At 33.2% G+C, this 5,504-nt stretch overlaps 1 pseudogene; it reads left to right on the forward strand.

Moving 5' to 3' along the window:
• Window positions 1-531: 531 nt before the first annotated feature.
• LOC119193193 lies at window positions 532-5,262 on the forward strand (annotated as a pseudogene).
• Window positions 5,263-5,504: the final 242 nt, after the last annotated feature.

Below are 5,504 nucleotides of genomic sequence, written 5' to 3' on the forward strand. Positions count from 1 at the left end.
CAGAATTCATTAAAATAGATATCTTAGAAGATATCAGATTTAAAAAGCGGAGGTACAGCGGCTGGAGGGCCGTATGTTTTGTCCCGGTTGACGGAAGACGGCGGGCGCGGGGTGTACTGTGTGCCAAACAATAGCGCATTTATTGCGACCTTTGGAAGGACACATAGGCTACTCTCTATCCCTGGAAAATATATAGCGGGACTTTAATCCCGGAATACTCTTGTATGCTGGCGAACCCGTGAGCATAATTACTTATACACAAGTAATTATAAGTAATTATTATAAGATAGCCATAAGACCGCCATTTGTGCTTCCTGTTGTATCATCACACTCTGTTGTGTATTTACTTTTCTTTACGGTTTTGATGTACAATAGAGTTTAAATAAATATAATAATAAGATCGTTCTTTAGCATCGGCATGGCATGCGTTGTTTAATCATCGATAAATAAGATACTCCTGCACATTATCTGAGTAATTTAAATCTTTACGATATATTTTATTAGGAATTGCAGTATTTCTGTCAGTAACTCGAAAAACGTTAGCTGTTGTATTCGGACACCAACACTCGTGAAATGGTAGTTTTCTATTAGTCTAAACGATTTAAGAAATATGGATATTTAAAAAAAAATGTGTTTTGTCTTTGTTTAGGAACTAAGAAAAGCCTTAAAGGCTGAAAATGACGGACAAATAAATATAGAATTCGAACCTCACAATGCGAACTCACGAAATCTGGGCCCTGTTAAGGGTTCCGAAAAGACACCAGATATGCTAACTGAAAGCAAAGTAAGTAATTTATTCGTTTACTAGCCTAGATTTCTATACAGTGACCTCAGGAACCAACATATATTTTGGTATCATAACTTTAATTATTTTGAACTAAGCTTAGGCTTAGGCCTAGGCTTATTAAACAGGCCGGCATACTAATGTCGACTGGTGACAGATAGTTGACTCTCATCAGTCGCCACTTGATACTCTATTTAGACCTCACTCGGCTTAATGGTTTCACTTTACCGTGTCCGTATCAAGAAGCGTTTGGACCCATTCACTTAGCAGCAATCAAAAGGACACAGCCGCATAATTTATAGACCACCTTCAATAATATTATTTGTAAACAGCGTTGCAAGGCGTGCGGATAAAGACGGACATATCCTTTTTGAATGCGCATCCGGCTCAAAATTCAAACGAATCTGGCTTGCCCGGCTTCTGTTAGGTTTTCTACATTCGACCAGTCACGTTAAAATTAAATGTTTTATCACCAAAATATTTAATGCAAATGTCATAAAAACTTTAACCTCGTATTAATGTTTACGCACTGCACGAAGTGAACCAACGAATAATTAGTTCCATATATTTATTTTATTTATTTATTTATATAGTGAGTGGATATGTAATTTTATGGACTGGTTATCTCTTCTGTACGTCCATCTCACTCCATCATACCCTATATAGATAATCCATATTTTGTTTTAATTTAATTGCAAATAAAATCTTTTTCCAGAATAATAAACCTGCCAACGAGAGACCGTACTGGGATAATCAACTTGAATTTTGATGTCATGTATTGCCACTTCGGTTGGTTTAGGAAACGTTTGGAGATTTCCATTTGTGGCATATCAAAATGGTGGTGGAGCTTTCCTCATACCTTATATCATAGTATTATTAGTAATAGGTAAACCTATGTATTACTTAGAGACTGTTCTTGGCCAATTCAGTAATTCAAATGGTGTTAAAATATGGGCCATGTCCCCTGCCATGAAAGGTAAGCAACATTCCTTTCATAGTTTACTCACAGTACTTACCCTACATACACAGTAGATACAGTAAAAGATAGGAATATAAGACTAACACGGCGTATTGGCTATAAGTTCATTCTACTACTCTGTAAACAGAAATAAGCTGAGTGAAAAAAATACCTATGTAATCTAAGCTTATAATAATTAATATACTAATCTTTACTTCCACTCATTAAAAACAGATCAGTAATGATTTTAGCTACTTTGGCTTTTATGGTTTTATTTATTATTTCCTAATGTTATATAACCGTACATAAATTTATCTTCAATTTATTCCATATTATTTTATTTTTAATTATTTATTATTATAGGACACTCAATAGTTATTTCTTTATTTTGTACATTACAATAAGTTTCGAAAAACATATAAAGTAACACTTGTTTGAGGCGGTCAAGACATCCAGCATTTAAGAAATATTATAATAACGACTGAAACACAACATAAAGAAAACTAAAATAAATATAGTAACAAGTGGGGTGCAAGGAAATTCTTAGGTTCTATTATTATACTTTTGCTCACGACTCCGCCCACGTGAAAAGTTTTTCCGGGATAAAAGACCTGCTATATATTTCCCTAATAATAGAAAGTAGCCTATGTCTTTCTTTCCCGGGGTCTCAAACGATCTTCTTACCAAACAAATTTCATCGAAGTCCGCAGGGTCGTTTTTGAGTTTATTGTATTCAGACAGGCAGACAGAGAAGTATAGCGGGGGCTTTTGTTATATAATATATTTTTTTGAATTTTGAAGAGTAAATTTTTTCGTATAAATTTGTTGCGTAACCCCGCTTTCATTGTTCCAGGCTTGATGTTATATAATCTATATCCTTCCTTTATTAATGGGCTATAAAACGCTAAAACAAGTTTTGAATTAAAAAAAACTAAAAAGAGCTACAAAATATTTTTGTTTTTGATTATAGTGTTATCAATGACTTTAAACATTTCTTTCTTTCAAGTTAAATAGCTGTTATGCTATAATAACAAAAGGTTTAGGGACGTACAATGTTGTTAGGGACCTACAACCTTGCTTCAATGATTATAATTTCGAATGTTTTTGTTTTAGGCACTGGATACGCACAGGCTCTCGGTACTTCATACGTACTCTCTTATTACGTCTCGATAATAGCTCTTTGCCTTTACTATTTAGCTGGTGGTTTTAATTCCAACCCTCCCATGGGCTGTATGTCAGCCAGAATGGGTGAACTGCGTTCCCTCGGGCCATGCCGCAAACGAATCTGAATTTGGTGGGAAAGCTAGAAGCAGTGCTGAGTATTACTTTACGTAAGTAGATGAATAATTTAACTATTTTATTTGCGTCTCATCTAAAATTGGCATAAAATTTGCAAAACAATGAGCGCTGGCTACTTTTTTCACGGATGCGCTTTCTGAATTCCGTCTACTTTATATATTCTTCGTGTCGGACCAAGGAAGGAAATTCTTAAATCAATTCTGGGTCGGGTTGCTAATGTGGCTTTACATTATAATTTATAATTGCCTTGAGTATTAGTTATTTATAAATATTTTTTTTTTACAAAAAATTTTACCATCTTCAAAAACCACTCAAAACCAAAAAAATATTTTCACATACTTAACAGATATATACTGGTTACCAATTTTGGAGTCGGTGCTTAATTAAAATGGCGCCTCGACTCTGCTCGAGGCACAGTATCCTCTGTTCTGATGAGTCGTTACGTGAATTATAATTTTCATAACTAGGTTAAGGCGTAAGATTTTTAAGTTAAAGAAAATAGTAACAAATCAAATTAAATAAATTAAGATTTTTTAAAGTAATTACAATGTGTCGATATCGATTCGTATCGGGGTAATTTTTCTATGTATATATAACAATAAATAGCATCACACATTTAAAAAATGCTAGGTAAGCTAGTTAAGTAAATTAACAATAGTATAAAGAAAATTGGTATCCAGTATATAACCAGTTAATGGAAATATTTTCTTTTTGTGGTTTTAGACGGTAAAAATTTTCGTATTTTTTTTACGTGCATACTGTTTAATTATCTCGAATAATTAGTATCTATTAGGTACGTTTAATCTATACAGGCAGACAGATGCGGCGGGGACTTTTATTTTATAATATTATGTTTGTAGAACGTTTTAAGTGACGTAATTCCCTCATACATGTTGCGTTTAACCGTTTACGCAGCGCACGCAGTGACGCAACATAAGTTATCATAAAGTATATTTTTTTTCCTGTTTTTTTGCATTTTTCATTGATGCTCCTTTCCTATTGGTGATAGTATGACGTTAAATAGCCTACAGACTACCTTGATTAATGGCTTTTTACTAATTTATAATTTCAAATTTTTGTAAAGCACTTTCAAATTATTAAATATACATCTTTAAATTTTGTAATATCATTTTAGGCAGACGGTTCTACGCCAGCCTGACGGCATTCACGATGGAATTGGTGAGTATCGTCAATATTAATAAAACTGTTCAACGACGACCCAGTTATTTTCTATAATTAAAAGAAGTAAAAATTAAACAATATTTTCTATATTATATGTTTCTCCCGAGGTTTCGAAGACTTTGTAGATTTGATGGTTACCGGGGGGAATGAGGTGTTCGTCGTCAGAAAACTCAATGTTATAAGTATTATATACCTACATTTTACAATATTATTTTTTTTTCTGTTTACGTTCCGATCTACGTAGTATGCACAAGCCTAACATCTTGTTCTACATTTAATTAGACTCCAAGACACTGAGCCATTTCTGCGTAGATCGAACCCTCAACAGCTAAAAGATTTAAAATTTTGTATAATTTGCTATATTTTTGTTTCAGGCGCACCTCTATGGGATCTAACATTGTGCCTCTTTGCGTCGTGGTTTTTTATTTTTCTAATCGTTTCTCGTGGTGTGAAAAGCTCTGGAAAAGCGGCATATTTCTTAGCGTTGTTCCCATATGTCGTGATTTTCATTTTGTTGATTAGGTGGGTTACATTTTTTATTTAATTATTCATGTTTATTAAGGAATCAAGCTTATAAATACATATGATATATACTTTTTATATACTTGGTATTTGAGTTTTAGCACAGTTTGATCTTGAACAAAAATATTCATATAATATCTGTCCAAAGATTTGTTACAAAAGTCCTTTTCGTATTTTTATTTATTAATTTCTTTAAATTGCTCATTATTTTAACAGGGCAGTTACATTACCCGTAAAGGTATCCTTTTTTCATAACACCCGTTTGGGCCAAGATACTAGAAATTAAGGTAAGGTCTTAACATTCACTGAATTGCATATAATTTTCTAACAATTTTCAAATAATATTCTTTTTTTTTATACTTTTCAGGTGTGGTATGCGGCAGTTACTCAAGCATTTTTCTCTATCTCCGTTTGCTCTGGAACTCTTATCATGTTTGCGTCATACAACAAGTTTACACAAAATGTTTACAGGTTCGTTACATATTTACGACTTTTACTGCTCCCATGTATGAGGATTGTGAGTTTTACATTTAACTGTCATTTATAAGTCTATATACTAATTTTCAATAAGTATCAACAATTTTAAAACAATTCTTCAATTTTTGAGGAAGGTTTAGGTTGTTTTTTATTGCTTTGAATGACGAGACGAGCTTGCTGTTCGCCTGATGGTAAGCGATACGACCGCCTCCCATAAACAATGAAAACAACATCCCACCAACACCTTGAATTACAAAGTATTGTTTGGTATTCCACTGCGCT

The sequence above is a fragment of the Manduca sexta genome, unplaced genomic scaffold, assembly GCF_014839805.1.
Source record: "Manduca sexta isolate Smith_Timp_Sample1 unplaced genomic scaffold, JHU_Msex_v1.0 HiC_scaffold_3723, whole genome shotgun sequence".
In the NCBI taxonomy this organism is placed as follows: Eukaryota; Metazoa; Arthropoda; class Insecta; order Lepidoptera; family Sphingidae; genus Manduca; species Manduca sexta.